The following is a 12,190-nucleotide window of genomic DNA, read 5'->3' as shown; positions in this document are numbered from 1 at the left end:
TTGGAATCTGAAATCAACATATTAGTGAAATTATCAGTATGATAGCAATGACTTATGACAAAGTAAACATGCTTACCAATAACATTACATTTTAGTTCATTAGTTTCATTTAAGCTACATAAAATGTGTAATAAGGGGCATTTGTTTAAAAATATAAGGCTGGGCATGATGAGATAGCTAGTTGTGAGAATAACATGAAGAGGTTTGATATACACTGAGGTAATAAAATTCATGGTCATGAATGATGGTCTGTAACAGCTGTTAATGGCCTTCCATAGAGAGACTGTCAAAATTTGCATTGACCCAGATCACAGCAAGACATTCTCTTTCTGTAGTTTAGTCGTTTCTATCGGCTTTTGCAAATATCTTAGAAGCGTAGGCTATAACCTTATCTTTTCCATCCGAAATTTGCACCAGAACAGCACCGCTCCCATACCCCCTGGCATCTGTGTGTAGTTCGGTAGGTGCTCTCTCATCATACAGACCACGTACAGGGTCAGTCGTCAGAGCTTTTCACAGCACATTGAAAGAATCTTGTTGGGCACCACCCCAGATAAATTTAGCATCAGATTTTAACCACTCCTGGAGTGGCCTGGCTTTGATAAAACGATGGTAATAAGAACATAATCTGAGGAAGTTTCTCACATCTCTAATACTTTTAGGAATAGGAAACACCGTTATATCTCATCTTTTCTGGGTCTGGCCACATTTTTATTTCTTTTGCTCCAAAGAGACACTTTTTTGGGTTAAGTTTCAGTCCGCCTTGTTGGAGACACTTAAGAGCGGCCCTCAGTCTTTTCGTGTGTTCATCAGATGTCTCTGAGAACACTACAATGTCAACTAAATAACAAAGACACATCGTCCACTTCAGGTGACTTAGCAGATTATCCACCATCTGTTCAAAACTTGCTGGTGCATTACGCAAATCAAGTGGAATTACCTTAAACTCATACAGGCCCTCAGGGGTGATGACTGCATCCCGAGTACATGTCCATGGTTGAGAAAAACTTAGCCCCCTTCAGATAATCTAGTGTATCATCAATTTGTGGAAGATGGTAAATGTCCTTTTCAGATATCTTATTAAGCTTCCTATAATAAACACAAAAGCACCAACTGCCATCCTTCTTCCTGACAAGGACCACTGGTGATGACCATGGGCTCTGCGAAGGCTGAATGATGTCATTCTTCATCATTTTCTCTACTTCATCCCCAATTATTCGGCATTGTATTGCTGGCACACGATATGCTCTTTGGCTTATTGGTTAATGGTCTCCAGTGCTAATCTGGTGCTTCACCATCATTTTGTCTAATTTGCTCTTCACCAGTGGATTGAAACATTCAGAACTCTTGAAGAATGGCAAGTAGCTTCTTCTGTTGTTTCTTAGTGAGATCTGGTGATAGTAGAGCTAGAAAATCTTTTCTCTTAGTGGTAGCGCTAATTTCGCACACAGACTCGGCATGGGAGGTTCCTATGACACTCAGCTGTTCTGCAATTAACAGTTCAGCGTTTGCCACACACATGTATCTTGAAAGGATCTGCGGTTCTCGTCAACAGTTAACTATCTACAATTCACCGAATCCATTCTTAAATGAGACGACAGAGGCTGGGATGACCAAGTTATTCTTCAGTAGTATGCTTCTCTCACAATCCACTAAAAGATCCATGGGTTGATGAATGACATGACACGTGACAGTTACCTTTCTAGTGCTGACTGCAGGAATGGTCATTTCATCCAGCACACAGTCTCCACACACTCGGATGCACATCTTCCTGTCCACAGTATCACATCTCGTCTAGCATAATCTTAGAGTGACTACAATCTATAATTGCCTGAGAAGCTTTCAAAAAGTCCCATCCGAGACTACACTCTTGTAAGATGATGACTTCTAACAGCTGTGTATGGCCACTTACACCCACATGAATGGTACATCTTCCCATAGGTTTTACATATTTCCCATTAGCCACCTTCAGCAGAGATGTTTTGTTGTCAACGAATACGGTTTTCTGCAACTCTTGATGGCACTTCCCCAAAATGACTGAATATGATGCTCCAGAGTCCGCAAGAGCTTGGGCTGGTCAGCCATCCATGAGGATATCGAAGAAGTTTCCTGTCCTTTTTATTGTGATCAACGGCAGAGGATTTTTCTCTTCAGTGACTTCACCTCCAAGGAAGGTCGCACCCTTTAGTTTTCCAGGTTGCGGTGGTTATGTGATTCGCTGGAGCTTCTAAATGGTGATGCGAGACCTTGATCGGCGTGTTGGAGAGCATCCTCTCCAGCGGCTAGCTTGTGGCGAAGGTGACCTACATCGTCCTGCACACACATTTTCTTGGTCATCTTCGTCATCCCATAGTTGGTCTCGCCTGAGATCAGTCTGCTGTCTTCTGGCGCAGGCGTCAAAAAATATCCTCTGCCTCGACAATAGCGCACCACATGTCCCGGTCGTCTGCAGTGGGAACATAGTGGTTGGTTATCCTGGGTCCTCCAGATGTCAGATCTGGTGACCAAACCGGTTCCTCATGCAGCATTGTAGGAACGTAATTCCTCGTGGGCCTCGACTTTTTCACCATTCTTAAGGGAAATGAAGGACAAGAGATTGGGTTCAATGTCTGTTCCACTTCCTCCCATATGACCTCTTGAAGCGCCTTGGTTTTTCGATCGCTGTGCAATGCAAGTGCCTTCTGAACTTCCTCTCTCACTATCTGATGAAGAAAACTTGTGAAATCAGTTGCTTCCACCATCACAGACATCGATACGATGTTTAGAAGCCGATCAAACTGCTTGCATGTAATTCTTTTTGATGCACTGGCACCATTTTATGAAGTCATCTGCTGTCGAAACCTCCTTCAGGAGTAGGGCTTGATACATGTCCTCAGCAACACCATTCATGAGATGTGCAACCTTATCTTCCTCCTTCATTCTAGGATCCACTATTTTACACAGCTCCAAGACGTCTTGAATGTAGGATGCTGTCGTTTCTCCTGGACACTGTGCCCCTGCACTTTAATTTATCTTCAGCTCTGCACTTCTGTCATCGTGTGTCGCTGAAATTCTAGCGCAGTTCCGCCTGGAATACTTCCCAGCTTGTGAACTTCTCGTTGTTCTCATACCATTGCTTGGCAGTGCCCTTCAAGTAGAAAAATGTGTTAGCCAAACACACAGTGGCATCCCATTTGTTAAATTTGGCTATACGCTTACATACCTTCAGCCACTTTTTTGGATCTTGGCCATCATCACCAGAGAACCCGGAAGGATTTCTCGTGTGGTGGCACACAGTTGGTGTATTGTAATGTCCTCCTCTTCTTCTGTCTCTGATAGATAGCGATCTGTTGAATATGGCTCGAATTCGGGTTTCTCGCCACGTAAACAGCGGCTCTGTCGTGGCCTGATGGGAGCCACTGTGTCGTCAGTAATGTGTGCTATCACAGGTTCCAATATCCAGTGCCTTCACCAGAATAATGTCACGTGGAAGAATGTGTAATTAGACGAATGATGATCACTAACTTCACTTAACAAAGGTTTATTCAAGACTTGCACATACAAGAGCACGGAGTGGACTGCCTGTGGCCAGAACACATACAATATATGTACAGCTACAGAACATTCCAGTGCAATGATTCTTGACATTTGTGGATACTTCTAGAATGTACTCGAACTGAATATAGAAATTAAAATTTTACGGTTCAGGTGAGTTTTGAGCTCATGACCCTCCATGCAACAGTTTAGCATCATAACCACAACACCACGGTGCTACTACTCAGCTTCTTCTGCGACAACATGAAAGATAAAAATTTATTCTTTCAGAAACAAAACAATTGTTTTTTAAGTTGCCACGCATCTATCGGTAAAAACAGACTCCTTATAGGATTGCTTTGTCGTCTGTCTGTCTATCTTTCCAACTGTTAAAAGCCCTGTTTCTCAGGAATAGGTGGATGTATCCAATTGAAATTTCTCACATACTAAGGTCTGTGGTCTTTTGGTGATAAAGTGAACAGTAGCTTCTAAGTCAGTGCAATCAACTGGTATGGCCATTTATGATAGTCTTGAACTCGCTCGTTGAGACTTAAAGGGTACTTCCTGTTGACTTACAATCATAGAATTTGGCAAGAAGTAGGGTTTCATGGTACAAGTAAAGGAAGAAATCTGAAAATTTTTAATCCGTAGTTATATCAAACACAAAAAGTATTTCATTTGTCATTTGTCATCTTGACTTCAAACATGAACTTAAAAAATCAGTAACTCCACATTCAGGCAGACTTGGTCACAGTGTTAAAAGTCAAACATCAGGTGAGCCGATTAGCTTCAGTTCTGGAATGATGTCTTCTTTATGCCATTTTTGGACAGGCACTGTACACCGCATGACCATAGCAATATGCCACATGCATCTTATTGTTGTCACTTGGAAATAATGTGATAGTTTTAACCTTCTGAAGAAGGGCACTAATTGCCCAAAGCAGTTAAGAAATAAAATTTCTTTTACGCAGGTGGTTGCTGATTGTTTCAAAATATAGCTATGTTCAGTTGCAGTAGTAAACCTTAAAACTCTTCCATAGGATGAACTTGCCAAAAAACAGTAGGAGATGGAAATATTGCAGTATTTGTATAAGCACATATGATACAATACATATGACATTCAAACCCCAAAAAAGTCACAGCAGTAGAATGTAATTCATGTGGATGTACCCTAAAATCAGTACAATGAAAAACCTGCCAAAGCTGGAAATTTCGCTTTTTTTATTTACTTGATGACTAGTTTCATGCTGAGAACCATTTTCAGATCATCATGCCAGACAGTCGAAATGATATTTCCAAAAATACTAAAACCGTGTCATAAACATATACTTATTATGAAGTGCAAATGAATAGTTACATCATCATATAAATAGACGTATGCACTGTAACTGTTGATTTGCACTTCATAACATGTATATATTTTTGACATGGGTTTTGTGTTTTTGGAAATACTATTTTGACTATCTGATATCAGTGAGTTGAAAAAGGGTCCTGGCCCAAAACTAGTCATTGAGTGAATAAAAAAAAATGAAATTTGCATTAGCTGGTTTTTTGTTAAACTGGTTGACAGAAGTTGCTGATCTGCAATTATTCCAGCATGCTGGAAGTTCATACACTGAAATGACAGGGGGACATTTGCCTCAACGAGGATACTATTCTCCCACTACCCTAGGTCCGCAACCTGCCGAAGACCAACAAAGGGGTAGTGTCCCACATGATCACTGATCTGTGTTCTTCCTTACACAGAGTAGGTCCTCCTTTTTAGCACTTACCATGTTCTGGAAGATTCCCTCTGACATACATAGCAGTCACTTGCGTGAACCTTACATATTTTGTGCAGATTAGGAGGCACATCTTCCACTGTCTCTGTTATGGGACTGGAGTCGTGCACTTTTGTACGCTGCCCCCCTCATGTGTGTATAGCCTGTGGATTGTTCGGCACCAGACTGACACTGTTTGAGTAAATGATTGTGCAGATGCATTGCCTTCTTAAGACAGCTCCTAGCTACAAAGGGAATTTAATGCCATTTTCATCTCCCATCATCTAGGCAAAATTTCACGAACTCTTCCCTCAGAGAATACGAAATTTTCTCATCCTATCAATAGATATTGGTGCCTTTGGAACATTATTCCTGTTTATTACATTCATTTTACACTGTTACATCTTACGGTACTTCACAAAATTGTGACTAGCATAATTCTTTATTTCCATCAGAATTATATTAATTTTACATTACATTTGGTCTCCAATATGACTTCATTAGTATTTTAATACTCTGATACTTTTCGATCTAAGAGCCATATGTATATTTACAAAAATATCACCAGTTTAACAGTGTCCCTAGTTCTCCTGGGTAAAGGTCTCTCAGTCCTCCGCAGTCTCCGGACATCAATAGGGGAATGCTTTATTGATCTTAATTAATACATGGCACAGCTCTTTCTCACCATAGTCTGTATCAGTTTGGTGAGCTGGGGTTTATCTAACAAGTGCACTTGGGGCACGTTCATTCACAACATTATTTGTCACACAAATTCTGGCACAACGGTCTGAACTCACTATGTGACACATTCTGTGACCACAATTTCGTCAACATTTACAGTATATACATAGGCAACAAGATCATTAGTAGACATAAAATAGCGGATCCTGAGTATCCCCTTGTGAAATACTTGCATAGTGACCATCCCTTGACCTTTTGTAGTTTCAGTCTTATGCCCTGTGGCTTTTAAGTTGTCCAACAGGTGAACTGCATGCTTTAAAGCTAAAATTACAGGTATTTCTGAAATTTTCTGCTTCTCATCCCCTATGATACAACAGTTTATTTCTATATTTAAAACTGGTACTACATCCGCATTACTTACATTGGTACATATAACATGTTTAAATTGTAGCCTGATCTGGGCTCCATAGTCCTTGCATTTTCCCCAAAAATGTCAACTTGCTGGTACTACATACTATTATATCAGTTGGATATAACTCATTACACAGGACTGTTAATCCCCCATACTTTGGAGCTAAATAACCATTGATTGTCCCATATCTGCATCCAGATACCTTCATGTAACACAATGTATTTTACATTGCAGTCTGTAGCATTCATGCTCCACATCTGTCATTGTCAAAGGTAGACATGAGCACTAAATTGTGTGTACATATCTGATGCTTGATCTTAATATTATTATAATTAAACTGTTCAAGGGACAGTTGCATATACTACCCTTTGGTCTCATCATTTAGTAAGAGTTCTTTCTGGAGCAATAAAGGTAAACATTCTTCTAGTTTTGTTAACTTCCGTTGGTAATGGCCATATCTTATATATAAGGTCATTCTACGTCAAATACACTAATACAATATTAAAAAGTGTCCCCACTCAACCATCTCCAAATCTAATTAAATTTGGTGTGAAGGTTCTATATGGTCTTCGAAAGCTATATTCCGAATTTCTGTCCAGTATCTGCAGTGGTTGAATTTTTAGGGTCTTTTAAAGAGAGGCTACTCACCTTTGCATCATGTATGAAGATGCAGATATGCCAAATTTGCTAGGCTCTTTTTAAAAGTTCCAGCACACATTTGGTCATTTTCTTTAACATGCGTTGACAACTTTTTATGCTGAATTGCATCATTACAAAAATTTGAGATTTAACCACACCTAAATATAGATACAAGCATGTAAAGTGGGTATAAAATCTGCCATGCTATTCTGAGAGCCAAGATTTGACCGGCCACTGCTACTTTTCATATGCACCAATCACACCAAAACTTCATAGGGTTATTCCTACCTATGATGTCTATACATGAATCAAATTTAACAATCATTGGATGCCTAAAAGAAAAGATATGCATCTGCAAAGTTGGCCAAAGTTTTCTACATGCAAATTTTAGGGTATTTTTGTGGGACAATATCTCAACTGTCTTGCTCAATCCTCTTTTACTTACCAAAGCTGCAAAGAGCATGCTTTAAGCTTTCAAAGCTATGTTGTTTAATTTCCGGACCTTGCATATTGATGAGTAAGACTACCTATTCAAAATTAGGGAAGATGTATTATCGGTAAATACAAAAAAATAATACAATTTGAAGTTGTAAATCAAAAAATGTGTAATTGTAGTGTCTCTTAATGGTATAAGATTTGCTGGCAGGTCAGGGAATCCAACTGTGCTAGTAAGTGTTTTTACATTATTTTACAGTGTAGAATATAAATGTAATAAAACCACGGAAATGCTTTTAAGATCATAAGATCTAGATGATCATAATGGAATGGAATGTTATGTTGTTTGGAATGTTTTAACCCTACAATGCATGATGTTGCATGTATACATTGTCACTCAGTTTCCATCTACATTATAAAGCAGCAGTAGTTTTTTAAGGCTCTCTCCTCACAGCAATGATACATTGCTGAAATACCACTTTCAACTTTGGCTTTCATTATTGGCAATTTTCTGTGTGTCAGTCTTCTGTGAGGTGTTACCTTTGTTGTTGACATTGTGCAGTCTTAATGTAGCTGAAGGTAAGCACTAAAACAATATATTTTGATGGCCTAATCTGTATATTTTATATATAAACAAGACTGAATCGTCTATGCGTCAAACATGGATATTCATAAGCTTTCAAAATTGCTTGTTATAGGTTAATAAACTACTGTATAAAATGAACCAAGAGACCCTGTCACCCACCTACTTTGGTGGATCAGATGGAGCTGACTGTCATAGGTCATCACCATTCTGTTATGACATAAGTCAATTACAATCAGTTAAGGAAATGTCACCAATGGACAAGGAGCTTCTACGATGTAGGTCTGGGCTTGATTTTACGCAAGATGCCCAAATTTGTCCATACCATAATGCCTAGTTGATGACAATATTTTAGTTCCTACAAAAGACATGCTGCAACCTATTTGGCAAAGAAAAACACATAACCAAGAAGACTTTAAGAGCAGTGACCATTGCAATGTAGGTTGAAGTTATTGACTAATGTTTTTCAACCTGGTCAGAAAATCTGTTCCAAATTTAGACAAGAGTGGCCCAAAAAGAATCATCCCACCAGGATAAGCGAGAATCGCCATCCACTGAAGACATGGATGTCGTTGATGCTTGCTTTACTGCTAATATTTCATTATCATTACTTGGAGAGTTACCATTAAAGATTCAGTGGATCAGCAAAAGGGATTCAATGGGATACATAAAGCACAAAGTTCTGAAGGTCCAAGGTAGCATTACTAAGGTAATTGCCACAGCTGCTGGTGTGAGCCAAGTAAATAATGCTCAAATACAAATGGAAGAGTGCCAAAAATTTGAAGATATGGTTATCTTAATTGAAGAACTTAAGCTTCAGGCTTCAAGAAATTGCAGTAAAGTTCAAATTTTGACCCTGGCCCCAAATAGCTGGACGATTGAAAAAAGAAAACTGCTAAAGAATTTGTTGTTTCGACTCAAAGGAATAGTAGTCTAGGAAACTAAAGATAGAAGATGGGATTTTGGCAATATATGCAAACTGAAAAGGGAAAAAGCTCAACAATGAAGTAAAACAAAATATCCTCACTTTTTTTGGAGCTGATGAGTTTTCTTGTTTCTGCGTAAGCTAAAAGGATTGTGTTGCAGTAAAAATAAATGGGAAAAAGATTCACAAGCAGAAATATCGGCTCCTTTGAAACCAGAAAGAAATGTTTATTGCTTATTGTAAGCTATATGGAAATCAACTGAGCTTCTCAAAAGTTTGTGAGCTCACACTGAAATGGTTTACTACAGTTGGTGCTTCTGGATCACAGTCAGTATGCGTATGTGCAATTCATCAAAATATCAAATTAATGTTGGCTTCAGAAACATCCATCCAAGATGACTACAAGGTTTCTGATGAGAAAGCAGTATGGAATTTGGAATCAAAATATTGTATGCTGCATTGTTATGAGGAATGTCCAGGAAAAATACAACTAGAGGCTTTTCTCAAAGACGCTTTTAAAGACTATGAAACAGTGTAAAACCAACAAAGGTCCATACTGACAGATACATATTGGAGACATTTCAGAACTGTTGAAGATTTCATGGAGACAATGATTTTGAAATTAGCGTTTTAAGAAAGCATCACTTTGTGACAAATCACTAAAGTTTATATCTTGAACAACTAAAAAGAAATCATGCAGAAAATAAATGAATTATATTGATATATTTACTCCTTAATGAAATTTGTCCTAAATAATATATCTCTTTTTTCCAACAAACAGCTCAGTTCATACATACGATACCAGGAACAAAAATGATCTGCACAAGGACTTAAAAGCACTTACTTTAGTTCAAAAAGGGGTCCACTACTCAGGAACACTTATCTTCAATAATTTGCCAGCGCACACAAAAAATTTAGTTACAAATAAAGATCAGTCTAAAAAGAGTCTGAAAGACTTACTAGTGGCCAACTCCTTCTACTCCAATAATGAATTTTTTAATAGAAACAAATGATGTATTGTATATACTCATACCATTAGTATTGTTATTTCAGCTAAAAAAAAAAAAAATTGACATGTTCTTCACAAGGATCTCCTCAGCACGAATCTATGGAAAAAAACTAATCTAATCTAATCTAGTCATGTATGTTGCTGAGAATTATTCATTTGTTGTTGAAGATGCTGTGCAAGGATTTCATTGGGAGAACAGTCAGGCCACATTACAGCCATTTGTTATCTATTTTGATGGCGAAGAATGTCAGAGTATTAGCATTTGTATGACCAGTGACTGTCACAATCATTATACCATTGCTGTCCATGCCTTTCAAATAAGGTTAATAGCATATTTCACATGAACAAGATGATGTGCTCATCAGCTTTATGCACCCACATGGTTCTGCTCATTCCTTCCACTGGCCAGCAGCTAAAGACACCTGTTGAATTTCTAGCAACATATTTTCGTGACTTTAGAAGCACCAACACCATCATCATCAGGAAGACAATACAGTTTTCCTCAATCTGTCCTTGACAAAATTGTAGAACTATTTAACCAGAAATGGATCTTAATATTTAGTGTTATTGTTTTGCAAATTTGCACTGTTGTGTATTATACTTGTTTTATGGCATATCTTAAATTAACATTTGAAACTCACTCATACACTAAAAAAATTGAGATTTTATGAACAAAAATTTCACTTTCGAATCTTCTCGAAGTGATAAATAATAAATATAACAGTTGCTGAGTGCAACCGTTTTCCGAATGGAAGTTAACCCGATGAACTTTTGAAATGTATTCTTACTCATCAGTATGCTGGATCAAGAAATTAAAAAAAATAGCTTTGAAAGCTTAAAGCCTGCTCTTTGAAGCTGTGGCAAGAAAAGGAGGATTGAACAAGACACAGTTGAGATATTTCCCCCAAAACTACCCTAAAATTTGCACGTAGAAAATTTTGACCAACTTTGCAGATGCAGATCTTTCCTTCTAGGCATCCAATGTTAGTTAAATTTGATCCATATATAGACCTCATACATAGGAATAACCTTCTTATGTTTTGGTGTGATTGGTTCATGTGAAAAGTGGCAGTGGTCGATCAAATCTTGGCTCTCAGAGTAACATGACGAATTTTTTAGCCAGTTTAGAGGCTTGTAACTATATTTAGGTGTGACTAAATCCCAAAATTTTGCCATGGTGTGATTCAGCATAAAAAGTTGTCTATGTACGAGGGTCACTCCAAAAGAAATGCACACTATTTCTGTAAAAATACAGTTTTCATTCTGCATGTGTGAAAGTTTTACAGTGTGTAGATGCATCCTTCCCGCTTGTTTTCAAACTTAGTTCAACCTGTTCCCGTGAGTGGTGCCGTCACAACATGTCTTCAAGATGGCTGCTACACTTGACGTTCGTCAGAAGCAACGTGCTGTCATAGAATTCCTGTGCTGTGAAAACGTGACAGTGGGAAACATCCACAAGAGGTTGAAAAAGGTGTATGGAGATACTGCTGTCGATCGCAGTACAGTTAGTCGGTGGGCAAGCAGGTTACGTGATGAAAGCAGGCACAGCAATATTGAGGATTGTCCTCGCAGTGGCAGGCCTCGTACTGCACACACTCCAGACAATGTGCAGAGAGTTAACGAATTGGTGGCTGCTGACAGACGCATCACAGTGAATGAATTGTCACGCTATGTTGAGATAGGGGAAGGAAGTGTTCGCAGAATACTGAAAATGTTAGCATTAAAAAAGGTTTGTGCCGGCTCACAAAGAAACAAGAAAAACGGTATGCAGCGAACTTTTGGAACAGTACGAGAATGGTGGAGATGAATTTCTTGGAAGAATTGTGACAGGCGATGAAACGTGGCTCCATCATTTTTCACCAGAGGCGAAAAGGCAATCAATGGAGTGGCATCATGCAAATTCATCCAAGAAAAAAATTCAAAACCACACCTTCTGCTGGAAAAGTTATGGCTACAGTGTTTTTCGATTCCGAAGGACTCTTGCTTGTGGACATCATGCCAAGTGGAACCACCATAAATTCTGATGCATATGTGACGACACTGAAGAAACTTCAAGCTCGAATGAGTCGTGTTCGACCACATCGGCAAAAGCAGGATGTTTTGCTGTTGCACGACAATGCACGGCCACATGTCAGTCAAAAAACCATGGAAGCAATCACAAAACTTGGATGGACAACATTGAAACACCCGCCTTACAGTCCTGACCTGGCTCCATGTGACTATCATCTCTTTG

At 38.7% G+C, this 12,190-nt stretch overlaps 1 protein-coding gene across 1 annotated transcript in view; it reads left to right on the top strand.

Annotated features, from left to right (window-relative positions):
- Nucleotides 1–12,190, top strand: part of LOC126259566 (phospholipase DDHD2) — a 210,044-nt gene that overhangs the window by 155,201 nt on the left and 42,653 nt on the right. The window lies entirely within an intron of this gene.

This window comes from Schistocerca nitens, chromosome 5, assembly GCF_023898315.1.
Source record: "Schistocerca nitens isolate TAMUIC-IGC-003100 chromosome 5, iqSchNite1.1, whole genome shotgun sequence".
Taxonomy (NCBI): domain Eukaryota; kingdom Metazoa; phylum Arthropoda; class Insecta; order Orthoptera; family Acrididae; genus Schistocerca; species Schistocerca nitens.
This window is presented reverse-complemented; position numbering and strand designations above follow the sequence as displayed.